The sequence below is a fragment of the Chlorocebus sabaeus genome, chromosome 9, assembly GCF_047675955.1.
Source record: "Chlorocebus sabaeus isolate Y175 chromosome 9, mChlSab1.0.hap1, whole genome shotgun sequence".
NCBI lineage: Eukaryota > Metazoa > Chordata > Mammalia > Primates > Cercopithecidae > Chlorocebus > Chlorocebus sabaeus.
Window position 1 is genome coordinate 98,632,471 of NC_132912.1, and position 27,811 is coordinate 98,660,281.

Genomic DNA, 27,811 nt, shown 5'->3' on the forward strand with positions numbered 1-27,811 from the left:
CTTTGGGTGAGAAACTAAAAGGAAAGTTAATCTATAATAAAAACCAACAGTAACAGGGAAGGGGTCTTTCCTGGAGCCCTTTAGTCATTTGTAACATTTTGTAAAACACTGTGAGCAAGGAGGATGGTTAATCTAATCACAGAAACAAAGATTACAGCTTCCCAGGTTACAGCTGCTTGTAATGTGACTCAGGCCCCATAATCACATTTCTTTAAGGCTCAAAATAGTTTGGAGTTCCAACAGCTTAGATTTTGAATTACTTATTTTCACACCTGTCTTATTCATTGCTGAATCCTCAGAGCTAGCAGAGTGCCAGGACACAGTAGGTATTCCATAAATACTTGTGGAATAGATAAAGTGTCTATTTGCTGGTTTACTTACCTATCTCCTTGAGGGCAAGGGCTCCTTCTGACCTCTGTAGGTCTAGTGTTGAGCTGTATGCCTGGCACATAGAGGTGCTTAACAGAATTGCTGAGCAGCATATAAAAGATGTTGCTTGAGTACCATACAGCATATAAAAGATGTTGCATGAAAACCATTATCTTCATTAGAGAAGATAAAATTAAATGGAAAGTATTCTTTAGGAATATGCCATTGAGTTTAGGCTAAAAGACACTAAGATTTTTGAATTGTTCCAGTGTTGTTTAGTTTCATGAAGTAGAAAACTGACATCTAGGCATGTTATAAAAGCAATCTTCTCAGGGCTAAAGGCCAGAGAAGGCAGGAAAAATTATATATTAGTATCTATAAATAGCAATCACAACCTTAGATGGATGTTAATGTTGACATGAGTTCAGAAAATGACTTGTCTGAATTCTAGTAAAATGCCCCCAGAGTTAATTTTTGGTATTGTTAATTTTCAGATGTCATCTATTGCGAAGAACATTTCTTTAGGTAGGGACTAAAAACAAGCACAAGCAAAAGGTTGCAAAGGGAAGAAGACTATAAGGAGAGAATATTTAATCAAGCAGCTCTTATAAGAAATTAGTAACCAATAAATTTTCCTCCCAGAATACCTGAATAAATACTGAGAAGGAAATCTCCAGCTTTCAGGCAAAATTCAGTTTCTGGTTTGATTTTATTTAGCTTATGAAACACTGAAAGACCATAATGCAAACAAAACAGATGTGGTGTCAAAGAAACAAATATGCATAAAACATTCATTCTTTTTATGAGCTACACAAACTATCCCTAAGACCTGTGATTTGAAAAGAAAGTGTTCCTTAGAGAAGTGGGGATTTTGTACATAACTAAGGTATGAGAAACATTTAGGGGTCATCTGGCAGACATGACAGCCAAAGTGACAAGAGAATGGGAATAAAAGCAAAGCCAAAGAAAGAGTTTTATAAAACCTCTACAGTGAGAAGAATAGAGACAACCAAAGTGATTGAGAGCTATCATAAAAGAGGCAAACCTGGATAATTACTGTGTTCAAAATAAAAAAATTTAAGTACAGGTTGAGTATCCCTCATCTGTAATGCTTAGGACCAGAAGTGTTTCTGATTTCAGATTTTTGTGGATTTTAGCATATTTGCAGTATGCCAGTTGAGCATCCATAATCCCAAAATCTGAAATCTGAAATGCTCTAATGAGCATTTCCTTTGAGTGTCAGGTCAATGCTCAAAAAGTTCCATATTTTGGAGCATTTCAATTTTCAGATTTTTGGATTTGGCATTCTCAGTCTGTATGTGTAGATGCCAGATGCTACAAACAAAAGGCTGCAGGATTTGGCTAGATTGTTGGTGATTTCTGAGAAGGCAATTGCATTAAGTGGTGAAAACAAACCACATATTTAAGAAGAGAATGGCACAGTAAAGAAATGGAGGTGGTGATCACAGACAAGGTGTTTTCAAATGTTTGACAATAGGCACAACAAGAAAATGGAATAGTAGTTCATACAAGAGAATAGAAACCAACAGAACACTTCTAGGTATGTTTGAAAGCAAGAGGAAAGCGGCCAGGGAGATGTAAGATGCCAGAGGGGAAAGTGATAGGGACAGTGAGATCCTAGAGCTAAAAAGGAAACATATTCTATAGACATGAAACATATTTTTTCTTTAAAAAAAGGAAACTTTTTCTAAGAATAAGGCAAAGACTAATAAAAAGGGAAATGGGGTAGTGATCTATTCTTATAGTGATAATTAAATTCTATTGCCAATACTCATAAGCTTTATTGTAAAGAATCAATCTAAATGGGATAATGGCAGAAAGCCATTCAGGAATACAAAATGCAAATTATAAATAGGGAAATGCAAATTACAAGCACAATGAGATACCCTTTCAAACCCACTAAAATAATAAATAAAAATGATAGACAATAACAAATATTGGCAAGGATATAGAGAAGTGGCTAAACTCACTTTGGAAAATAGTTGGGCAATTTGTTTAAAAGTTAAATATAAATTTACCATGTGACCCAGAAATTTCACTCCTAGATATCAATCCATGAGAAATGAAAACATGTATCCATACAAAGACCTCAATATGAATGTTCTTAGCAACCTTATTAACAGTAGCCCAAAATGGGAAACAACTGAAATGTCCACTGTGAACTCTGACTATCTGAGACAGGTCTCAGTTAATTTAGAAAGTTTATTTTGCCAAAGTTGAGGATGCATGCCTGTGAGACAGCCTCAGGAGGTCCTGATGACATGTGGCCAAGATGGAGCACAGTTTGGTTTTATCCATTTTAGGGAGACATGAGACATAAATCAACACATGTAAGATGAACACTGATTTTGTCTGGAAAGGCCTGACAACTCGAAGCTGGGAGGGGGCTTCCAGGTCATAGGTAGATAAGAGATAAATGGTTGCATTCTTTTGAGTTTCTGATTAGCCTCTCCAAAGGAGGCAATCAGATATGCATTTATCTCAGAGAGCAGAGGGGTAACTTTGAATACAATGGGAGGCAGGTTTGCCCTAAGCAGTTCCCGGCTTGACTTTTCCTTTTAGCTTAGTGATTTTGGGGCCCCAAGATTAATTTTCCCTTCACACCACCAACTGATGAATAGGTAGACAAAATGTGGTTTATCTATATAATGTAATATTATTCAGCAAAAACAGGAATGAACTACTGATATATGCTGTATATCATGGATAAACCTTAAAAACATTATGCTAAACGAAAGAAGCCAAACACAAGAGACCAATATTGTATGATTCCATTTATATGAAATGTCCACATGAGACAAATCTCTAGAGACAGAAACAACATTAATTGTTGCCTGGGGTGGGGGAATAGGAATGAACAGTTCATGAACATGAAGGTTCTTATTAGGGAGATAGAAGTGTTTTAAAACTGATATACAGTAATAGATGCATAAATAGGTAAATTTAATAAAAATCATGAATTGTATCCTTGAAGTGGGTGAATTATATGGTATGTTAAATACCTAACCAACAAACAAATGGAAACACAGCCCACGCACATGGATGGGTAGATTCAATATTGTGAAAATGACCATACAAAGCAATCTGTAAATTCAATGCATTCCCATCAAAATAACACTGTCATTCTTCACAGAACTAGAAAAAACAATCCTAAAATGCATATGGAACCAAAAAATAACCCACATAGTCAAAGCAAGACTAAGCAAAAAGAACAAATCTGCAGACATCACATTACCCAACTTCAATACTACACTATACGGCCACAGTCACCAAAACAGCATGGCACTGTTAAAAAACAGGCACATAGACCAATAGAATAGAATAGAGAACCCAGAAATAAAGCCAAACACTTACAGCCAACTGAGCTTCAACAAAGCAAACAAAAACATAAAGTGGGGAAAGGATACCCTATTCAACAAATTGTGCTGGGATAATTGGCAAGCCACATGTAGAAGAATGAAACTGGATCCTCATCTCTTACCTTATACAAAAATCAATTCAAGATGGATCAAAGACTTAAATCTAAGACCTCAAACCATCAAAATTCTAGAAGATAACATTGGAAAAACCCTTTTAGACATTGGCTTAGGTGAAGACCTCATGAGCAAGAACCCAAAAGCAAATGTAACAAAGATAAATAGATGGGACTTAATTAAACTAAAAAGCTTCTGCACAGCAAAATCATCATCATCATCATCGTCAACAGAGTAAAGAGACAACTCACAGAGTGGGAGAAAATCTTTGCAAACTATGCATCCAATGAAGGACTAATATCCAGAATCTACAGGAACTCAAACAAATTAGCAAGAAAAAACAAACAGTCCCATCAAAAAGTGGACTAAGGACGTGAATAGACAATTCTCAATATAAGATATACAAATGGCCAACAAACATATGAAAAAATGCTCAACATTACTGATTATCAGAGAAATGCAAATCAAAACCATAATGTGATACTACCTTACTCCTGCAAGAATAGTCATAATTTAAAAAATTTTTTTAAAAATAGATGTTGGTGTGGATGTGGTGAAAAGGCAACACTTTTACACTGCTGGTGGGAATGTAAACTAGTACAACCACTACGGAAAACTGTGGAGATTCCTTAAAGAACTAAAAGTAGAACTACCATTTGATCCAGCCATCCCACTACTGGGTATCTACCCAGAGGAAAAGAAGTCATTATACAAAAAAGATACTTGCACACGCATGTTTATAGCAGCGCAATTCACAATTGCAAAATCTGCAAAAATATGGAACCAGTACAAATGCCCATCATCGAGTGGTTAAAGAAAATGTGGTATGTGTATATATATATATGTGTATACACACACACACACACACAAACACACACACACACAGACACACACTATAGACTACTACTCAGACATAACAAGGAATGAAATAATGGCATTTGTAGCAACCTGGATGGAATTGGAGACCATTATTCTAAGTGAAGTAACTCAGGAATGGAAAACCAAACATCGTATGTTCTCACTCATAAGTGGGAGTTAAGCTATGAGGACATAAGAAGGCATAAGAATGATACAATGAACTTTGGGGACTTGGGGGAAAGGCTGGGAGAGGGATGAGGAATAAAAGACTATACACTGGGTACAGTGTACACTGCTTGGGTGATAGGTGCACCGCTATCTCAGAAATCACCACTAAAGAACTTTTGCATGTAACCAAACATCACCTGTTCCCCAAAACTATTGAAATAAAAAAATATTAAAATGGATAAATGTTATGTATAATTTGGTTTATCCAGCAAATGACTAACTTTAAGAGAAATTCACAAATTGATTTTAAGTGATTTAAATTTTTGTAACAAATTAGAATCCCTTATGATTGATAAAACAATTAGTAAAACTAAGTAGAATCAAGTAATCTTTTCTGCATTTTAGTGTTCCTGATTCTTTTGAGAAAATATAGAAGGCCTGAGGACAATTTCATTTTAGAGTTTAAGAATTCTTCAGAATTTGTTTGATCCAAATCCCTCCATGTACTGGGGTCACTTGTGACAAGAAAAAAGAAAACCTTGACCATGGTCACATGGTAAGTCGGTAGCAGAACTAGACAAAAACTCAGCTCTCCTGATTTCCAGTCTAATACTTTTTTCATTGTCCCATGCAACCTCTCACATTTTCAGAACAGAAACAGAAAAATTAGAAGAAGAAAAGTAACCCAAACTCATAGGACTGTATCTTTTTTGGATTCCTATAAATACTCTTGAGCTTTGTTTTAGGAGGCGGTACTTGGAAACAGTTTGATCCTTTCAGGTCTTGCTATTAAGACTTATTAGGTAAGATCAGAGTAATGTTTAGTCTAGGGCTCATTATTCCCCACTATTGAGACAAGGCCCTTCTGAATGCTACCCAGTATCCTGTGAATTATGAGGTTTTCCATAACCTCATAATAGCTGGTGGGAAAAGTCACTATTGCCAGCCCTATGTGAGCTCCAAGTACTGTCCCCTCTAACCTTCTAGAGCAGCTCTTTCTCCAGCCTCAGGTACTTTCCTGAAATGCAGGGAAACCTTCTGCATTCCAGGAAAGTACCTGAGGCTGGGGAAAGAGTACTCCAGAATACTCTCTCTGGGCAGTGCTCTCTTGATCAGTGCTAGCTGCCTTGGTTTCCCAGGCGTCTCACTTCTGTCCCCTTAACTTGGCAGTGACTGGCTCCTTCATCATTCCCACTTTCTGCACCATGACCTGGAATCTCTTTCAAGGCAGCAAGCTGGGACATTTCTCAGAGATCACTGTCCTTCATTGCCTGATATCCAACTTCTTGGAAATTGTTGTTTCATATATTTTCTTCACCTTTCTTTTGTTGTTTCAGGTGGGAGGGTTAATCTGGTCCCTGTGGTGTCATTTTTTTTTTTTTTTTCTACTCTGAAATCTTGGGTCTAAGAACTCTCTCCTACTTTATGAATTGGCTAGTAACAATTCCTTTTCTTTTAATAGCCTTTTCTTTTATCTGTTCTCATAATGAGAAGCACAATTAAATTCTTACAAAGCTTTGGTAAGAGATACTTGGCAAAAATAAGCAATTTAAGTATGATGACAACTGACAAAGACTCTCCTTAAGCAAAATTTAGTCAGGTTCCTTTGAGCCCGTTTTCTATTAGGCCCGGTACTCGGGCCTTGTCCTCAAGAGCAAGAATCCTGTTAAGTTAGTTTTGTAAGAATCCCCATCCTCATATCTGACCTCCCTCAATAGCCGATCAAATTCCTCATCCCCCATTGCCCCCCAGGTGTTGTCTGATCATCCTGGCCTGCCTTCGGCAAGAATCCTGTTAGATCTGTTTAACCAGAATTCCCTCTGACCTTGATGTTTCCTCCTAGAATTTTCTATCCACTGACCCCACTCTGTTCCTTGGTATAAATCCCCCCTTATTCTTGTTGTTTTCAGAACTGAGCACAGTTCTATACTCAAGTCCCTTCCTTTATTGCAATAGTTCCTGACTAAAATCTAGTTTTTACTGCTTTCTTTACTGTCTAGCTCTGGTTTTAATACTACTATGTCCAATTTTACATAAAAATTCTTTATCACATATTCCACATTTCGAAACTCTAGCACTATCAACACCTAAGCTGAAAATGGTCTCTTATCCCTTAAAATTAAGGTTGTAAAAGTATTAAACAATTAAAAAAAAAAATCCACCTTGTTGCCATTGGCTACAGGTGGCATTGGCTACCTAATTCCATATACTCCAAATACAAACAACTGTAGTGATTATGTCCCATTTAAGATTCTCTGCATTCTCTTTCTGCATATTGGAAATTTATTTCTATAAAGGCAGTAAGCAGGGTCAATGAAAACTTTACTCATTGCATTTTGGAGCCAAAGGGGACCTCAGAAAATCAATTTCTAATTGCTGTCTTTGTGGAGGTCAAAAACTGAAGTCTTGAAAGAACTTAAACTGATTTACTACTATATTACAGGAGACATGAGACTCAGTCATTATCCCTCTTGAAGTTTTAGTGATTTAAAATGTAGTATTATAGGCTGGGCACGGTGGCTCACACCTGTAATTCCAAAACTTTGGGAGGCCGAGGTGGGTGGATCACGAGGTCAGAAGATCGAGACCATCCTGGCTAACACAGTGAAACCCCGTCTCCACTAGAAATACAAAAAATTTGCCGGGTGTGGTGGCGGGCGCCTGTAGTTCTAGCTACTTGGGAGGCTGAGACAGGAGAATGGCGTGAACCCGGGAGGTGGAGCTTGCAGCGAGCCAAGATCACACCATTGCACTCCAGCCTGGGCGACGGTGTGAGACTCCATCTCAAAAAAAAAAAAAAAAAAAAAACTAAATAAAAAATGTAGTACCATAATTGAACTCAACACTTGAAAAATGGCAGAACCATCCACATGTGTAGTAAAACTACTGTTTCCTTTGACTTAAATCTGGAACTTTAGAATATCAAACTTTAAAAGTGCATTAACTTTTTAATCAGCTGCATCATACTGCATCTAGTAAAATTCCCTGCTTTTTCACGTGAACTGCTAGGACGGATGCTTTCATATCTTGTCACTGCAATTTTTAGTTTTTTCATAAGGTGTAAGAATTATTTTCCTCTGGAGAAGGGTTTTAAAATTCTGCTCTCCAGAGTGTCCTTCTGCCCCTTGGCCTGTGGATGGAAAGTGAAGGAAGGAGAATAATTATAATGTCAAGTGAACTGAGTCTGGATCCTCAATCCCCTGCTTCAATCAACACAACTCCCCACTTACCGTATCTGCTTTCTATAACGGGTTTCGGAGCAAGATTTAATTGAAAGATTTCCCTTTTAAAGTTCAAAAACTACTGTTGTAATTCCCATCTCACTTACATTTTTATCTCTTCTGTTTTCATCATATTGCTGTCTTTCCCTCCTTTTGTTTCTCTGCCCCTTTTTCACTTTTCCTATTTGCAACTACATTTCCTTCTAGTTATTTTGCTTTTTAAAAAGGATAAAGTTCAGTCTTTTTTTCCTCTTTGCACAACCCATGGTTTTTAGAAAAAGAATACTGTATGATTATATGAAGGACTAAAAACATTGCTAAGAGATTATTCATGGGCAATTCTGAAATTTATATTAAAATAACCAAGAGAATATCTTACTTCACTTTCCAAGTGCAGTATTAAAAAAAAAGTTTCTCGCCAGGTGTGGTGCCTCACGCCTGTAATCCCAGCACTCTGGGAGGCGAGATGGGCAGATCATCTGAGGTCAGGAGTCTGACACCGCCCTGGCCAACATGGCAAAACCCTTTCTCTACTAAAAATACAAGAATTAGCCAGGCATGGTGGTGGGCACCTGTAATCCCAGCTACTCAGGAGGCTGAGGCAGGAGAATCACTTGAACTCGGGAGGCGGAGGTTGCAGTGGGCCAAGATTGTGCCACTGCACTCCAGCCTGAGTGACAGAGCAGGACTCTGTCTTAAAAAAACAAAACAACAACAAAAAACAAACTTTCTAATTTAAGACCTACCCATGATAACAATATACATTTGCAACTTTACCTTAACTTCATAATATCTTGGTGTATGTTAAATCAATAATTAATCCAAGCTCCTCATTTAGTTCTTTTATTACGCTAATCAAGTCTTTCAGTATAAACTTCGGGGTTGGAGTAAGTCTCTGATTTACCGTCTATGATGAAAAATGAAAAATAAGGTTACAAAATACAGATAAAATGTTAACATTAAACATAGAACAAAGAAGGAAGAGAAAAAACATAAGACAATAAGAAGAATTGGTGACAATTTCATAGCATAAGAACATTGTCAAAGCTTTTAACTGACTAGAGCTGTACAAAGAGCCTAAACATATTCACATCCTTTGCCTCAGTGATTTCATGTCTTGGAAATTATCCTAAGGCAAATGTCAGAAATATTGGGGAAAAAGAGTTTGGGCGTAACATTCACTGCACCATTATGTATAATAGAAACACATTGGAATATCATGTTCCTGTTAAAAATCACATTTCTCAAAGATGGTTATTATTATTTTTGAAACAGTCTCGCTCTGTCGCCCAGGCTGGAGTGCAGTGGCATGATCTCGGCTCGCTGCAAGTTCCGCCTCCTGGGTTGATGCCATTCTCCTGCCTCAGCCTCCTGAGTAGCTGGTGCCCACCACCACGCCCGGCTAATTGATTATATTTTTAAATGAGGTCTCACTCTGTCATCTAGGATGGGATGCAATGGTGCAATCATAGCTCACTGTATCCTTGAACTCTTGGGCTCAAGGGATCCTCCTTCCTCAGGCTCCCAAGTAGCTAGGATTACAGGTAGGCACTACCCTTCCCAGGTATTAATTTTTGTGTGTGTGTGTGTGAGACAGGGTCTTGCTATGTTGTTGCCCAGGTTGGTCTTGAACTTCTGGCCTCAAGTGATCCTCCCACCTTGGCCTCCCAAAGTCCTTGGATCATAGGCATGAGCCACCATGCCAGGCCACAAAGACTATTTAATAAGGAAAAATCCTCAAAATGTTACATAAAGATCACATTGCAAAACTTTTACATGTAGTGTTATTCTGATTTTTTTTGAAGCGACAGGGAGAAGGAAAATGGTGTCTTAAAGAGAATATATCATTATTTTAAAAGTGGAATTTCAATTGTTTTTCTTCTATACTCATATATTTTCCACGTTTTTTTTTTCCTATTTCCAACAGAAACTTTCTGTAAATGCTACTGTCATTACAGGATAAACTGGGAGGCGGAGGTTGCGGCAAGCTAAGATTGCACCACTGTACTCCAAACTGGGCTGATAGAGCCTCCCTCTCAAAACAAACAAACAAACAAACAAACAAACAGAGTTGGGTACTAAATTCCTTAACGAACATGAGTGACCAGGCAGCTGGTAAATAACAGTGAGGAGAGGGAAAAGGGCTCATTAGAGAAGAGTTTCTGCTAAGGTTTACAAGGGTGGAATGGAATGGCCTAGCAATGGCCATAAGAGGGCAAATACAGATACCACCTGCGGCGCGGGGGCGGTGGCAGACTTTCGCTGTGGTGAATTGCTGGGAAAGCAGCGTCTTCGGGAGAGAGCCACGTACCCAATATCACAAGGAGGAATGTTCTGTGAACAAGAAGATATAAAGATATAGAGGGGTTTACATATGGGGAGCCTAGAGAAAGAGTTTCCAGTTTCCAGACGAAGGCGGATAGTGAGATGATTAGCAGATGGAGAAGGTGTGGGAATGATGCTGCGAGAAGGGATAAATTATCTGGGTGGTTACCAAGTATGACAGAAACTATAGGGAGGGTGGGATTTATGGTCTCAAATGAAACTCTAATATTGTTTCAGTGCCAAGCTGTCAGAAACACTGGGACTTTATTTTGCTTACTAAGGTTGAACACTAGCGACTAGTTTTGGTCACTATGCTATTAAAAAATAAAGACAATTCTAAGAAATGTAGTCAATTAATGAATATCAGAATAAAGATGTTAATAGTTTATTCCCTGTTATTAACATGTACATTTAGAAAGAAAATAAGAGCAAAGCTTAAAAATGCATGGAAGGCTTACACAGGACGACTGCTGGGGCACAATGCCTGACACACAGAACGCAGTTCCACACCGTGGAAGGCTCGAATGAGTGAAAGCATACCAATCACCACTGTGCGGCTCTCCACACTAGCAAGTTTCCGAAGTTCGTCCCAGCCGGTTTCCCTCAACAAGTTCCCAACCGCATCACGTTTATCTCGTTATTCTAACTCAGAGCGAGGCAATGGGAAAAAGAAAAACGAGGGCTATACTCTGTTTATTAAGCAATGAATGACGACACGTGGGTGAGCGTGTCTGGCATGCCCTATTTTAATACTTTAAACATAGTACATTAGTAGGCTAACAGCAAGCTCTGGAAATAAAAGGAACCGCTTGCATATTTAGGGGGCTCTTTTGGAAGTCACAAAGGAAACACCCGAAGTCAAAGCTCCCCTCTTTTCCTAGCAAGGCAGGGACGACGGCAAGCATAAAGTAGGTCCCAGTGCGCCGCAACCCGCGCAACTGGCTGGCTGGCTTCCTACGGCCTCGCGCCTCCACGCTGCGTCCTCCACGCTCTTCCCACGGCGACGCCCCGCAGCGTCCTCCCCAGGGACGCCCGCTCAACCGGGAGCTCGCGGCCGGTACTCACCCGCTGGGTATACGCCTCTTCACCACGACGAGAGGGGTGAGGGCCCCACGCCCCAGGCAACCCCGCTCTCAGGCCTCCTCCAGAACAGAACCCAGGGGACGCTACAACTCACACGCGCGCGGGCAGAGGCGAGGGGCGGGGATGATAGTCCCGGGCAGCTAACAGACTTGGCGCACCGAAGATTCCCGCAGGCGCGCGCTCCGCTTCTGCTGGCCGGCCAGGGGATGCAGCGCGCATGCTCTTGGGTCGCCTTGACTTGCAGCCGGCGGGTGCCGTGGGGCGGGCGCAGGGTGCGCTGGGGCGGTTGGTGATCGTCCTAGCCTGCGGTAGATGGTGTGCCCTGCCTTCGCTGCCCAGACGTTAAGAAAAGTGCACTGTGCGTCCAGGTGAATGTCGGGCTGCTGGTGAAGGTTTCTCTGATTCTTCCCTGTCAGACATTCCCGCACTTTTGTGGAGCTCTGCTCCATGGGGAGAACAAGCAGGGCTGGGATAACGGGAGCCGGGTCCGCGCAGGCAGCTGGGACTTGTAGTCCGGGGGCCTGGCCGACCCGTTCGTTAGCCAATTTGGGAAGGAGTACAATTGAAAATCACTCGAGGCGGGCGCGGTGGCTCAAGCCTGTAATCCCAGCACTTTGGGAGGTTGAGACGGGCGGATCACGAGGTCAGGAAATCGAGACCATCCTGGCTAACACGGTGAAACCCCGTCTCTACTAAAAAATACAAAAAAACTAGCCGGGCTAGGTGGCGGGCGCCTGTAATCCCAGCTACTCGGGAGGCTGAGGCAGGAGAATGGCGTGAACCCGGGAGGCGGAGCTTGCAGTGAGCCGAGATCCGGCCACTGCACTGCAGCCTGGGTGACAGAGCGAGACTCCGTCTCAAAAAAAAAAAAAAAAAAAAAATGAAAATCACTCGAGAGTAGTGTTTGATTTGTATCAAATACGGGTCGGCATATTATTAATTCAGTGCCTACTGTGTGTGCTGAACACCTTGCCCTAGTCCTGGTCTTCACATTAGGATAAGCAGAAAGATGAACTTGCAAGGTAGAATGTAATGAACAAAATTCACAAAACTACAAGTGCTGTTGGAGATCAAGAGACAGTTAGAAAAAACTTCCTGGAAGACGTGGAGTTTGAATCAGCCTTTGAAACACGGAATGCTATCCAGTTGCGGGGAAGTTGTAAAAATTAAAGGATGGAGATGCCAGGGAGTGTAAACAAGAACTCCATCCAGCTATAGTTGAGGGATTATGTTGGAGAGTGGTCACTGCGGCTTAGATGGGGAAGTGGATGTGAGGGTTTTGGGGCTTCACTTTCAGAAAGGGCCTCCCGGTTGACTTTCTGTCTAATTGAGATTATAAGTATAGACACAGAGGTACATCTTCAGGTTTGAATAAAAGGCATTACAGTACTTAATTGTTTCGAGTTTCTGGACCTCCTGGCCAGTGGTTGCTCTAAGAATTAATATATTTTTATAAATCTTGTAATTTACTTTTGAGTAGCAAAACTACATTGCATGGTGTGTGTTAGATGTAAATTTTCAAAATATAATATGATAGTTTTTGTAACCTGTTTCCACATTAGTTTTCATGTACCAGAAGTCCCAAGATAGAGAAGTGGGCCCAAATCTTTCTTGATCTACAGGAGCAGGACGTGATGACTTGGGAACTGGTCCTAAGAGTAGGAGATTTAGTTTTGTTGCCTTTCAAAGACTTAAATAAATTCACAGATCAGAAAATCTTTTGTCACGCCACTTGTTCCTAGGTTTTGATTTTGGAAAACAAGGTAACAGTTAAGTTAATTTTTAAACTTACCAGTTAATGCAATACATGGAAGTCATAATGTTTTTTGTAGTACACTGAAATACTGCTGTATTCCACTGAACTAAGTAAAGAATTGTTAAGTTAAATTCTAATTCTTCCATAAACTGATAACAATAAAGGGTAGCTGGTACCATATATTTAATAGATTATTTTTACAAAATGCTGTTGTTGCCTTAATTACATCATAACTGTGAATGAGACTTTAATTCTGGACATAGAATCCTAATTCAAATTAAGTCTGGAAGAGCATCCTTTAAGAAACATTGCTGTAAGAGAGTTCAGAAAGGTGTCATCATACCGTGTGACAATAGATGAACTGAGATAAAGATAAAATTGGATTTTGGTCTGAATTCAGATCTGCTTAGGAAGGAAACTGCATTAATACATTTAGAAATATTTCTAACAAGAGCCAGGGGAAAATTAAAGGGAACCAAATTTCTGACTGGATCACAATTAAAGATATGTTACTATATACTAGGATATGCATTGTGTAACCATTTCCACATGCTAGAAATTTTTCTGTGGTTTTATTTTGCTAGCACTCCTGAAACCAAATGGCATGTGACAGAAGTAACCAAGGTGATTGAAAATTGTGCCAAAAAGAAGTCTGTGCTGATTCAGGGATCTCGCTTAGTCTTGTGCCTGCAGAACTGATTTAGAAATTTGTTTAGGCCAAGCGCAGTGGCTCATGCCTGTAATTCCAATGCTTTGGTTGGCCGAGGCAGGAGGATTGCTTGAGGCCAAGAATTCAAGAGCAGCCTGAGCAACATAGCGAGACCCTGTCTTCACATAATAATAATAATAACAACAACAATAATAATTAGCCGAGCCTTAGAGACACATGCCTGTAGTCCTAGCTACTCAAGAGGCAGAAGCAGGAGGATCGCTTGAACCCAGGAGTTCGAGACTGTAATGAGCTGTCACCATGTCACTGCACTTCAGCTTGGGTGAAAGAGTGAGACCCTGTCTCTGAAAAACAAACAGATAAACAAAAACTTGTGTGACGTTCTAGTTTCTACAAATGTCTGGGGAATTGCATGAACTTGCACTTAACCATCATGTTGAATGATATTCTTGTTTTAGGCCTTTCTTGCATTGTAACAGAAGAATACTAGGTAATTTATAAAGAAAAGAGTTTTAATTGACTCACAGTTCTGCAGACTATACAAGCATGGCTCTAACATCTGCTTCTGGTGAGGGCATCAGGGAGCTTACAATCACAGTGGAAGGGAAGGGGAACCAGCATGTCACATGGCAAGAGAGGAAGTAAAGGAGACAAGGGGGAGGTCCTGGACAGACTCTTAAACAACTAGATCTCATGTGAAGTAACTGAGCAAGAACTCACTCATCATGAAGCGGATGGTGCTAAGCCAACCATGAGGGATCCACCCCCACAATCCAATCACTTCCCGCCAGGCCCCACCTCCATTATCGGGAATCAGATTTCAACATGAGATTTGGAGGAGACAAACATCCAAATCATATCATTCCACCCTTAGCCTCCCAAATCTCACATCCTTCTGACATTTCAAAATATAATCATACCTTTGCAATAGTCCCCAAAGTCTTAATTCATTCCAGCCTTAACTCAAAAATCCCAAAGTCCAAAGTCTCATCTGAAATTCAAGGCCAAATTCCTTCCACCTCTGTTCCTGCAAAATAAAAAAACTTATTTACTTCCTAGATACAATGGCAGTGCAGGCACTGGGGAAACATTCCCATTCCAAAAGGGAGAAATTGGCCAAAAGAAAGGAGTAATAGGCCCCATGCAAGTTTGAAATCCAGCAGGCCAGGCATTAAATCTTAAAGTTCCAACATAATACTTGACTCCATGTCCTGCATCCAGAGCACACTGGTGCAAGGGGTGGACTCCCAAGGTCTTGGGCAGCTTCACCTCTGTGGCTTTGCAGGGTGCAGCCCACATGGCGGTTGTCATGGGTTGAAGTTGAGTGCTTGCAGCTTTTCCAGGCAGGGAGTGCGAGCTGCTGGTGAATCTACCGTTCTGTAGTCTGGAGGGTGACGGCCTCTTCCCACAGCTCCACGAGGCAATGCTCCAGTGGAGACCCTGTGGGGGCTCCAACCCCACACTGCCCCTCAGCATTACCATAGTAGAGTTTATCTGTGAGTGTTCCACCCCTGTAGCAGTCTTCCATCTGGGCACCCAGGCTTCTTCATATATCCCCTGATATCCAGGTGGAAGCTGCCAAGCCTCCTTCATACTTGCATTCTGAGCATCTGCAGACTTAACACCCTGTGGAAGCCACCAAGGCTGACAGCTTGCACACTCTGGAGCTGCAGCCCAAGCTGTACCTGGGCCTCTCTGAACCAAGGCTGGAGCCAGAGCAGCTTAGATACAGGGAGGAGTGTCTTGAGGCTGAACAGGGTGGTGGGGCCTTGGGCTTGCTCCCTGAAATCATTCATTCCTCCTAGGCCTATGGGCCTGTAATTGCAGGGGCTGTCTGAAAAACTTCTGAAATGCCTTTGAGGCCTTATTCCCATTGTCTTGGATAATAGCACTTGGCTCTCTTTTAGTCAAGTTAATCTCTCTAGCAAGTGATTGCTCCACAGCCTGCTTAAATTCTTTCTCTGCCACAGGACCAGGCTGCAAATGTTTCAAACTTTTATGCTCTACTTCCTTTTTAAATATAAGTTCCAACTTTATTCCTTTGCTACTACATCTGAGAATAGCCTGTTAGAAGCAGTCATGTCACTTTTTGAATGCTTTGATGTTTAGAAATTTCTTCTGCCAGATACCCTAAGTCATCACTCTTAAGTTCAAACTTCCAGAGATTCCTGGGACATGGACACAGTGAAGCTAAGTTCTTTGCTAGGGCATAACAGGGGTGATCTTCACTCCAATTCCCAATAACTTTCTCGTTTCCATTTGAGACCTCATCAGCTTGGCCTTCACTGTCCATATCTCTATCCGCATTTTGGCCACAACTATTTAGCCAGTCTCTAAGAAATTCCAAACGTTCCCTCATCTTCCTGTCTTCTTCTGAGCCCTCCATACTCTTATCACCTCTGCCCCTTACCAAGTTCCAGAGCCACTTCCACATCTTCAGGTATCTGTACAGAATGCTTCACATCTTGGCATCAACTTTCTGTGTTAGGTCAGTTTTGTGTTACTATAAAGGAATTCCTGAGACTGAGTAGTTTATAAATAAAAAAAGTTTAATTGGCTCATAGTTCTGCAGGCTGCACAAATATGGCTGCAGCATCTGCTTCTGGTGGCGGCCTCAGGAAGCTTACAATTGTGGTAGGAAGAAAGTTGGCATACCATATGGTGAGACAAGGAGCAAGAGAGAGAAAAGCAAAGTATCAGACTCTTTTAAACAATTAGATCTCATGTAAACAGAGGAAGAACCCACTCATCACCAAGGGTATGGTACTAAGCCATCCATGAGGGATCCACCCCCACAGTCCAATCACTTCCCACCAGGCCTCACCTCCAACATTGGGAATACATTTCAACATGAAATTTGGAGAGGACAAACATTCAAACTATATCAACTCTGCTGCAAAGGTATTTGTGGAGCCAAAAAAGAATGTGGAAAGAGACGTAAATCTCATAGTGTCTTTTCAGCCTCCACTGACTAACACTATTTTTATTAAATTTAATGATTTTTATAACTTAGAAATGTAATAATTTGAAATCAGTTAATTGCTCTAATTTTGTTATGTTAGCATCAACAAGTTGTTTTTTGTATTTTTTTATTGAATTGATGTCTTATTGGTTTTCATTGTGAAATTTCGGAAGTTGGCTTCCATCCCAAAGACTCTTATGAGTGACAGGATGAGACATTAGGAATTCTGGCTTTTATAATCATAGAAAAGCAATGTGTTTGGTTTCATCTTTGACTTTAATTTCGTTAATTACAAACATAAATTAAGAAACCACAGCAAAATCTATTGTACTAATACTAAAGAAGTTTATATATATCATATATATATTTTTTGAGATGGAGTCTCACTCTGTCATCCAGGCTGGAGTGCAATGGCACAATCTAGGCTCACTGCAACCTCCGCCTCCCGGGTTCAAGCAATTCTCCCACCTCAGCCTCCCGAGTAACTGGGATTATGGGCACCCGCCATCATGCCCAGCTAACTTTGGTATTTTTGTGGAGAGGGTGTTTCACGATGTTGGCCAGGCTGGTCTTGAACTCCTGACCGCAGGTGATCCACCCACCTCAGCCTCCCAAAGTGCTGGGATTACAGGTGTGAGCCACCGCACCCACCCAGAAGTTTTTGTATTTTATCACATCTATTACCCTGTGGGCATCATTAATAGAAAGATAAATGCTTGCAAAACTACAAATTGGACTTTTGTATACTTTCATATACCAAGCCTCGCTAGGAAGAGATCTCCTGAGCAACCCCCACCAGTTTTGTTTTTTGTTTTTTTTTTTTTTTTAGCTTTCAAAGGTTCAAGTGATACGTTTCTTTATGAATGTTAAACTTACAATATAAGCCCTAGGAAATTTCATTTCAGAAATCACCAAAGTGATAGAGAAACTCCAGGTCATCTGATACAAAAATAGCTAATCCTCAATTTCCTTGCCTTTTAGAAAAAGCTTTAACTGCAAGAATCATGAATCAGCAATAACCTCAAAGAGAAGATAGGGTTTAACTGTGGGAGCCAATTTTCTAACATAGAGTATTGAATTGCTGTAAGAAGGCAGAAGTCTGCACTGTAATTTTTCCTTTTTTTGCATGAGATTTCAACAGAGCAGTGCAATATTCATCTAGATCTGTAATTTTATCCAAATTTTAAATGATTATTTATCTTATCTCTTACGTAAAATGATAAATGAACAGGTTAGGAACACTTCCAGGTCTGCAAAAAAATGATTAATAATTTCTGCAATAACATTTTATTTGATAGTTTGTTATAATTTTACTGTCTACAGGATGTGTGCTACTGCTAATGCTTTGCCTAGTTGAGCAGACAACATTTACAAGTATAGGCATCAATAAGCCAGGTCGTGATTTTCAGTGAAAAAATTTTAGAAGTTCTTGCAGAATGGATCATAAATTCAAAATTCTCTTTTCTCACCATTTTATTCTTCTGTCTTATTCTGGTATGTTAGTAGGAAGAATCTTAAGTGTGCTGGTAGTCTTTTAAGATTCTTTAATTTGTTAAGTGCCTTTTTTTTTTTTTTTTTTACTGATTATACAAATAATTTATCTTACTTAGACTTGATTATTTTCTGTTCCAAGTCTATTCATTATTTTCAACCACCTTCCAGATCTCTCATTTGAATGTCTTATAAGCATTTATAAGCAGTATCTCCAAATTGAACTTGTTAATCCCATCTCAATTACCTTTCTATTTTGACGGTACTTGAAAGGAAGCTACCTCTCAGTTGATCAAGCCAAAAACCTGAAAGTCCTCCTCGACTCCTCGCTCACTTTGTCCTGCATATCTAATTGGTCACCAAATCCTGTGAATTCTACCTCTTAAATGAATCTCTCTCTACTCGCCTTCTCGTATCTTTTTTTTTTTTTGAGATGAAGTCTTGCTCTGTTGCCCAGGCTGGAGTGCAGTGGCAGGATCTCAGCTCACTGCAATCTCTGCTTCCCACATTCGAGTGATTCTTGTGCCTCAGTCTCCTGAGTAGCTGGGACTACAGGTGTGAGCCACCATGCCCAGCTAATTGTAATTTTAGTAGAGACAGTGGGGTTTCGCCATGTTGGCCAGGCTGGTCTCAAACTCCTGACCTCAAGTGATCCTCTCGCCTTGGCCTCCTAAAGTGTTGGGATTACAGGCATGAGCCACCACACGCAGCCCTCATATCTATTTTAAAATTCAGCTCTCTAATATCTATCAATAGCCTTTTAATCAATTTTTCTGCCTCCATAGAATATCTATATGTAATCATTGCTTCTTGGCCTTTTGGCTAAGATCAAATGTATATTTAATCAGATCTTTTTTCTTACTGTAAAGTTTTATACTTTTCGGGGAAAGGGAGTTCATACATATTTTAATTAAAATAACTCCTTAGTATTTTGAAGTTTTTTTTCAGTACCATTTTTGTGGAAGTGATTTTTTTTCTAGTATATTAGCATGTAGGGAAGATACTGACTTTTGCATATATTCTTTTGTATTCTGCCAATTCCAATTTTCTAATTATGTCTAAACTTTGTTTATTTAGTCTTTTGGGTTTTTCATATATAAAAACCTATCATCTACAAACAATGATAATTTTATTTTCCTCTTCTAAGAGTTACACCTTACTTCCTTCTTTTGCGTATCTCTTATTGCATTAACCAGGATTTCTATTAAATACTAAAAGTGACCAAATACAAATATGAAATAGTACAAGTGATAGTATATTTGTTTTGTTTCTCTTTACATTTAAAAATTTTTAAAGCATACTTTTAACCTCAAGTATCACAATAGTCAGTTTTTTAATATATGATTCTCAGTAATATTTCTTATTTACTTAGAAAGTTGAAATAAAAGGACCATCATGAAAAATATTTCAAAGAGAAGATTTTTTTTAAAAGTAAGATGTTAATGGAGTTTATAATATTTTGATTATTCCAAATAACCCTATTGTAAATGGGGGATAATCCTGATAAATGTGATACATTTGTTTCTATATACAAATCATAAATTTGTATGTTAAAAAAGAAACAATAGGAGAGTTTAAGGATGAATTGTATTCTTATTTGGTCTGTGAGTTATTTAATAAGATGAATTATTTATATAAGTATTTATTTAATCTCTTACTTCAATATCTATTGTTTGTATGTTCTCTCACCTCGCCAGCAAGCCATTCCCTGCTTTGCTCAAAAAGATGTCAGTGAGTTAAACCTATATAGGAGCAATATTTACATGTCTCTTAGAGTAACTGCAATTAAGATAACTGCAATTAAGATTCATATTTTATCCCTGCCTTCTAGATGGAAATGATAAGTTATGAAAATTATACAGGATTCTGGGAATGCTGGGCAAGATATGTGGGAACTAATTACGGAGACCTCTATCAATCACTTGCTGGAGTTGTTCCCTCATACCTTAAGGGTTGCTCTCCCCTAGTCAAGAGTAGAATTAGGTATTTTTTATTGTCTTGAGGTAGGTACTGAAGGTTGAATAAGATATAAGGGAACGTCGCAGTCCGTGTTAACCTTATTCAGTAGTGTTTAATAGTGGCACAGGAACAACTGGTAGATTTTGAAGTTCTTTCAGAAAGTTTGTAGACTGGGCTCTTTTTATGATGTTTTTACTGTGGTCATGTCAATAGCCTGCTTTGGTTTTGACACAAATTCATGTTTTTACTGTGATTGGAAAGCTTGAGCTTTCCAACTGCACATTAGTTTGGTTAGTATGTGCAGTTGTTATTTCAGGAGTCTTTGCTATTCTATATTTTGGCATTAAAATTAAAAAGAAATTCATACATCATATCATTCTAAAAAGGGTTTAACATTGCTAGAATAGTTTACCTATAGAATATTGGGGTTTATAAAAACTGGAAAAGAAATGCTTGTTTTAACATACTGAATTTTTGTTGATGATATGACATTCAACTAGAATTACCAGGAGTCAGTGAGAAAGATGGTTTTGACGCTTAGGAGAGTGAAGGCTGCAGACACAGATTTGGGAACCCATGGAAATACATGCACCTTCCAAAGCTTTGGAATGTACCCTACATTTAGGATATAAAGAGGTATGGCCATTGAAGGATACAGAGAATAAGTGGCTACAGAGGTAGAAGGGTAGAGGGCAAGGATATATAAAGTTTTCAAAAAATAAGAGTGCTGAACATTGTCACACGCTACAGGGTAATAAATCAAGTAATAGCTAACACTAGTATAGCATTGAATTTTCAAAGTATTTTCGTATATATCTGATTTAACTTGACCCTCTTAAAAGATACATGAAGTAGGCAATACGTGAACACTAAGAACTAACTCTTGGATTTTCTCATTAAAAGACCATTTTTTAATATTCCAGAGAGCAATTCCTTTTTGGAAATTTTTAATTTTTATGGATACATAGTAGGTATATATATATATACACACACACACACACACACACACACATATATATATATATAGGGTACATGAGATATTTTTATACATGTGTAATAATCACATCAGGGTAAGTGGGTTAACCATTGCCTCAAGCATTTATCATTTCTTTGTGTTATAAATATTCCATTTGTACTCTTTCAGTTATTCTAAAATGTACTATAAATTATTGTTGACCATAGCCACCCTTTCGTGCTGTAAAATACTAGATCGTATTCATTGCATTGTACCTATTAACCTTCCCCATTCCCTGCCCCTTACCCAATACTCTTCCCAGTCTCTGGAAACCATCATTATACTCTCTATTTCCATGAGTTCAATTGTTTTAATTTTCAGTTCTCACAAATGAGTGAGAACATGCAAAGGTTTTCTTTCTGTGCCTGACTTATTTCACGTAACATAATGACCTCCAGTTCCATCCAAGTCGTTGCAAGTGACAGGATCTCATTCTTTTTTATGGCAGAATAGTACTCCATTGCATATATATACCACATGTTCTTTATCCATTTATCTGTTGGTGGACACTTAGGTTGTTTCCAAATGTTGGCTCTTGTGAACAGTGCTGCAACAAACATGGGAGTGCAGACATGTCTTCAATATACTGATTTTCTTTCTTTTGAGTATATACCCAGTGGTAGAATTGCTGGATCATATGGTAGTTGTATCTTCAGTTTTTTGAGGAACCCCATACTGTTCTCCATAGTGGCTGTACTAATTCACATTCCCACCAACAGGGTGTTAGGGTTGCCCTTTCTCAATGCTTTTGCCAGCATTCATTATTGCCTGTCTTTTGGTTAAAAGCCATTTTGTGAGTGAGATGATGTCTCATTGTAGTTTTGATTTGCATTTCTCTAATCGTCAATGATGTTGAGCATCTTTTCATATACCTGCTTGCCATTTGTATGTCTTCTTTTGAGAAATATCTATGTAGATCTTTTGCCCATTTTAAAATCAGATTATTAGATATTTTCCTATTGAGTTGTTTGAGCTCCTCGTATATTTTGGTTATTAATCCGTTATCAGATACATAGTTTGCATATATTTTCTCCCATTCTGAGGGCTGTTTCTTTGTTGATTGTTTCCTTTCCTTTGCAGAAGCTTTTTAACTTGGTGTGATCCCATTTGTCCATTTTTTTACTTTAATTGCCTGTGCTTTTGGGGTATTACTTAAGAAATCTTTGCCCAGACCAATGTCCTGGAAAGTTTCGCCAATTTTTCTTTTAGTAGTTTCATACTTTCAGATCTTAGATTTAAATCTTTAATTCATTTTGATTTGATTTTTGTATATGGTGAGAGAGAGGGGTCTAGTTTCATTCTTCTGCATATGGATATCCAGCTTTCCCAGCCCCATTTATTGAAGAGACTGTCTTTTCCCAATGTGTTTTTTTGGCACCTTGTTGAAAATGATTTCACTGTAGATGCGTAGATTTATTTTTGATTTCTTTATTCTGTTCCATTGATCTGTGTGTGTGTGTGTGTGTGTGTGTGTGTGTGTGTGTTTTAATGTCAGTGCCATGCTGTTTTGTTTAGTATAGCTCTGTAGCACAATTTGAAGTCAGTGGTATGGTTTGGCTTTTAGTATAGCTTTGTAGTACAATTCGAAGTCAGTGATATGGTTTGGCTGTGTCCCCATCCAAAATCTCATCTTGAATTATAATCCCCATAATCCCCGTGTGTCAATGGGGGGACCATGTGGAGGTAATTGGATCATGGGAGTGGTTTCCCCCATGCTGTTCTTGTTATAGTGAGTGAGTGAGCCTCACAAGATCTGATGGTTTTATAGGCGTTTGGCATTGCCCCGCTTGCACTCACTCTGTGCTGCTGCCCTGTGAAGAAGGTGCCTACTTCTCCTTTGCCTTCTGCCATGATTGGAAGTTTCCTGAGGCCTCCCCAGCAATGCAGAACTGTGAGTCAATTAAACTTCTTTCCTTTATAAATTACCCGGTCTCAGGTATTTCTTCATAACAGCGTGAGAATGGACTACAGTCAGGTAATGTGATTTCTTGAGTCTTGTGTTTTCCTGCTCAGGATAGCTCTGGCTATTCTGAGTCTCTTTAGGTTTCCTACAAATTTTAGGATTACTTTTTCTATTTTTGTGAAGAACGTTCTTGATATTTTGATAGGGACTGGATTAAATACATAGTTTTGAATAGAATGGACATTTCAACAGTATTGATTCTTCCAATCCATGAACATGAAATATCTTTCCATTTTTTGTGTATCCTCTTCAATTTCTTGCATTTTATAGTTCTCATTGTGGACATCTTTTACTTCTTTGATTAAGTTAATTCCTAGGTATTTAATTTGATTTGTAACTATTGTAAGTGGGATTATTTTCTAGATTTCTTTTTCAGATTGTTTGCTTTTGGCATACAGAAATGCTAATGACTTTTGTATATCGATTTTCTATCCTGCAACTTTGCTGAATTTGTTCATCATATTTAATAGTTTTTTTGTGTGAAATCTTTATGTTTTTCTAAATACATAATTATATAATCTCCAAACAAGGATAACTTGAGTTCTTTCTTTCCAACTTGGATGCCCTTTATTTCTCTCGTCTGATTGCTCTAGCTAGGACTTTTAATACATGTTGAACAACAGTGGTGAAATTAGGCATGCTTGTTTTATTCCAGATCTTAGAGGACAGGCTTTCAGTTTTTCCCTGTTTGGTATAACACTAGCTGTGGGTCTGTCACATATGACTTTTAGTGTGTTGGGGTATGTTTCTTATATACCCAGTTTTTGAAGATTTTTTTTCATGAAGTGATGTTGAATTTTATCAAATGCTTTTTCAGCATAAATTGAAATAATCGTATGATTTTTGTCTCTCATTCTGTTGATATGATGTATCATATTGTTTGAATTGTGTATGTTTAACCACCCTTGCATCCCTGTGATGAATCCCATTTGGTCATAATGAATGATCTCTTTAATATGATGTTGAATTCGGCTTGCTAGTATTTTGTTGAGGATTTTTGCATCAATGTTCATCAGATACATTGGCCTGTAGTTTTCTTTTTTTGATGTCACTTTGTCTGGTTTTAGTATCAGGGTAATACTTGTAGAATGAGTTTGGAAGTATTCCCTTGTCCTCTATTTTTTGGAACAGTTTGAGTAGGATTGATATTAGTTCTTTAAATATTTGCCAAAATTTAGCAGTGAAGCCATCAGGTCCCAGGCTTTTCTTTGCTTGGAGACTTTTTATTATGGCTTTGATCTTGCTACTTCTTATTGGTCTATTCAAGTTTTGGATTTCTTCATTGTTCAATCTTGGTAGGTTGTATGTGTCTAGAAGTTTATTCATTTCTTCTGGGTTTTTTAATTTACTGGCATATAATTTCTCATAGTGGCCTCTAATGGATCCTTTAAATTTCTGCAGTATCAGTTGTAATGTCTCCTTTTTCATCTCTGATTTTATTTATTTGGGTTTTCTCTCTCTCTATCTTAGTGAGTCTGGCTAATGGTTTGTCAATTTTGTTTAACTTTTCAAAAAAACAGCTTTTTGTTTCATTGGTATTTTCTATTTTTTTATTTTAATGTGATTTATTTCCTGCTCTTGTTTTTACTGTCTCTTCTATGAATTTTGGGTTTGATTTGCTCTTGCTTTTCTAGTTTTTTAAGATGCATCTTTAGGTTGTTTATTTGAATTTTTTTTCTTTTTAAAAATTTTTTGACATAGACACTTATTGCTGTAAACTTTTCTCTTAGTACTGCTTTTGCTGTATCCCATAGGTCTTGGTATGTTATGTTTCAATTTTCATTTGTTTCAAGGAATTTTCTTAATTTCTTCATTGAGCCACTGGTCATTCAGAGGCATATTGTTTGTATAGTTTCCAAAGTTCCTCTTGTTATTGGCTTTTGATTTTATTCCATTGTAATCAGAGAAGATACTTGATATGATTTCAAAAGTTTTGAATTTTTAAAGATCTATTTTGTAGCCTAACATATGGTCCATTCTTGAGAATGATCTGTGTGGTGAAGAGAAGAATGTGTATTCTTCAGCCGTTGGATGAAACGTTCTGTAAATATCTATTAGGTCCATTTGGTCTTTAGTTTAGATAAGGTCTGATATTTTTTGGTTGATTTTCTGTCTGGATTATCTTTTCAGTGTTGAAAGTGGGATGTTGAAATCTCCAACTATTGCTGTATTGGTTGTCTATCTCTCTGTTTAGCTCTAATGATATTTGTTTTATATATCTGGGTGCTTCAGTGTTGGGAGCACATGTATTTACAATTGTTACATCTTGATGAATTGATCCCTTTTATGTCATGACCTTCTTTGTTTTTGTCTTGAAATTTATTTTATCTAATATAATTATAGCTATTCCTGATCTTTTTTGGTTTCCATTTGCATGGAATATCTTTTATCATCCTTTTCAGTGTTTATGTGTTTTTACAGGTGAAATGTGTTTTTTCACCTGTTTTACAGGTGAAATGTAGGTCTCACCCAAGGCCTGTTGGTGAGAGTCCTGAGAGGCTTGATGTTTATTCAAGCCCCAAGGACTATTTAGTGAGAAAATGATGAATCCTGCCAGGACTAGGTCTTCCCCTTCAGTGAAGCAGTTCCCTTCTGGCCTAGGGTGGGTTTAGAAATGCCATTGAAGGGTGAGGGCCTGGGGTCAGGGGTTTTAGGAATTTGTTTGGTGCTTTATTTTACTGGGGCTGAACTGGTACCCCCGGTTGCAAGACTAAGTCCTCTCTGCTTTTCCCCTTTCTTTCCTCAAGCAGAAGGGCTGTCTGCTCATGGGCACCACTGCCCCAGGCCAGTGGTGACTATACCCTGACTACCACTGATGTTTATTCAAGGCCCAAGGGGTTTTTAGTCAGCAGTTTGTGAGTCCTACCAAGCCTGGTTCTCTCCCATCAGAGCTGCAGGTTCCTTTCTGGCCCAGGATAGGTCTAGAAATGCCCTCCAAGAGCTAAGGTCTAGAATCAGGGACTTTAGGAGTCTGCTTGGTACACTTTATTTGACTGTGGCTGAGTTGGATACCCAAGTGTATTATTAGTCCATTCTCACACTGCTATAACAATACTACCCTTTAAAATGTAATTTATAAAGGAAAGAGGTTTAATTGACTCACAGTTCCGCATGCTTGGGAAGGCCTCAGGAAACTTAGAATCATGGTGGAAGGTGAAGGGGAAGCAAAGACCTTCACATGGTGGCAGGAGAGAGAAATGCAAGCAGGGGAAATACCAGACGCTTACAAAATCATCAGATCTTGTAAAAACTCATTCACTATTATGAGAACAGCATGGGGGAAACCACCTCCATGATCCAATCACCTCCCACTAGGTCTCTCCCTCAGCTCCTGGGGATTACAATTCAAGATGAGATTTGGGTGGGGACACAAAGCCTAACCATATCACCAAGTTGCAAGACAAAGTCATGTTTACTCTTCCTCCTCCTTTTCTCAAGCAGAAGGTGTCTCTCACTGTGGCCACCACTGGTGGAAATGTGCTGGGTCACACCTGAAGCTAGCACAATACTGGGTCTTGCCCAAGGTCGTGGTGACTACTGACTGGCTACCACTGATGTTTATTCAAGACCCAAGGGTTCTTTAGTCAGCAGGTGGTGAATTCTGCCAGGATTGCAACCTTTCCTTCAGGGCAGTGGGTTCTCTTCTGGCCCAGTGTCGGTCTAAAAATGTTATCTGGGAGACAGTGCCAGGAGTGGGGGCTTTAGGACTCTGCTTGGTGCTTTATTTTACAGTGGCTGAGCTGGTATCCAAGTTGCAAGACAAAGTACTCTTTGCTCTTCCCTCTTATCCTGGAGCTGTGAGCTGTACTGCCTGAAGTTGGGGGAGGGGTGATGCAAGCACTCCCTTGGCCACCCCAGCTGGTGTCTCACTGGATCTTGTGCACCCTGAGTCCACTGGCTGTGAGCCCTGCACAGTACCAGGACTTGCCCGGGAATTGTGGTCCTTGTGGACTAGACTGCCTTTCAAATTCATCAGGACCCCAGAGTGCTTTAGCCAATGGTGGTGGGCCTAGCTGGAAGTCAGATTCTGACTGCTGGGATGGACAATTCCCCTCTGGCTAGGGCTTGTCTAAATGCTCCCTCTGTGGGCGCTGGCCAAATTCTGCCCTGTGTTGCTTTCCGTTATGTTAGGGGAGCAGGGAGTTCCAATGCAAAGTCCCCCAACCACTTTGCTCTCCTTCCCCACAAGTGCATAGATTCTATCTTCCTGCCACACTGCCTGATGATGAGAGAGACGTGGTATAGGCAATTCAAGATCGTCTTTCCTACTCTCTTCAGTGCCTCTTTCCTTGATATGATGTTAAAACCAGGCACTAGGATTGCTCACCTGATTTTTGGTTCTTATGAAGGTGCTTCTTATGTGGATAGTTGTTCAATTTGTTGTTCCTGCAGTGCAGATGATTGCTAGAGGATTCTATTAAGCCATCTTGCTTTACCTCCTAAGACAGAATAATTTCACCATATATAAAGAGCTCAT

At 39.2% G+C, this 27,811-nt stretch overlaps 1 protein-coding gene and 1 long non-coding RNA gene across 4 annotated transcripts in view; one reads left to right on the plus strand and one right to left on the minus strand.

Moving 5' to 3' along the window:
• LOC119627954 (uncharacterized) overlaps nucleotides 1-12,925 on the minus strand; it is a 170,901-nt gene extending 157,976 nt beyond the window's left edge. For all 3 annotated transcript variants that reach the window (XR_005244187.2, XR_012094024.1, XR_012094025.1), the window contains exon 1: nucleotides 11,501-12,925. This is a non-coding gene — a long non-coding RNA (uncharacterized lncRNA). The remainder of the gene's footprint in view (nucleotides 1-11,500) is intronic.
• CC2D2B (coiled-coil and C2 domain containing 2B) overlaps nucleotides 11,777-27,811 on the plus strand; it is a 131,604-nt gene continuing 115,569 nt past the window's right edge. The window contains exon 1 of the mRNA XM_073019213.1: nucleotides 11,777-11,886. The gene's annotated coding sequence lies outside the window, so the exon portion shown is untranslated. The remainder of the gene's footprint in view (nucleotides 11,887-27,811) is intronic.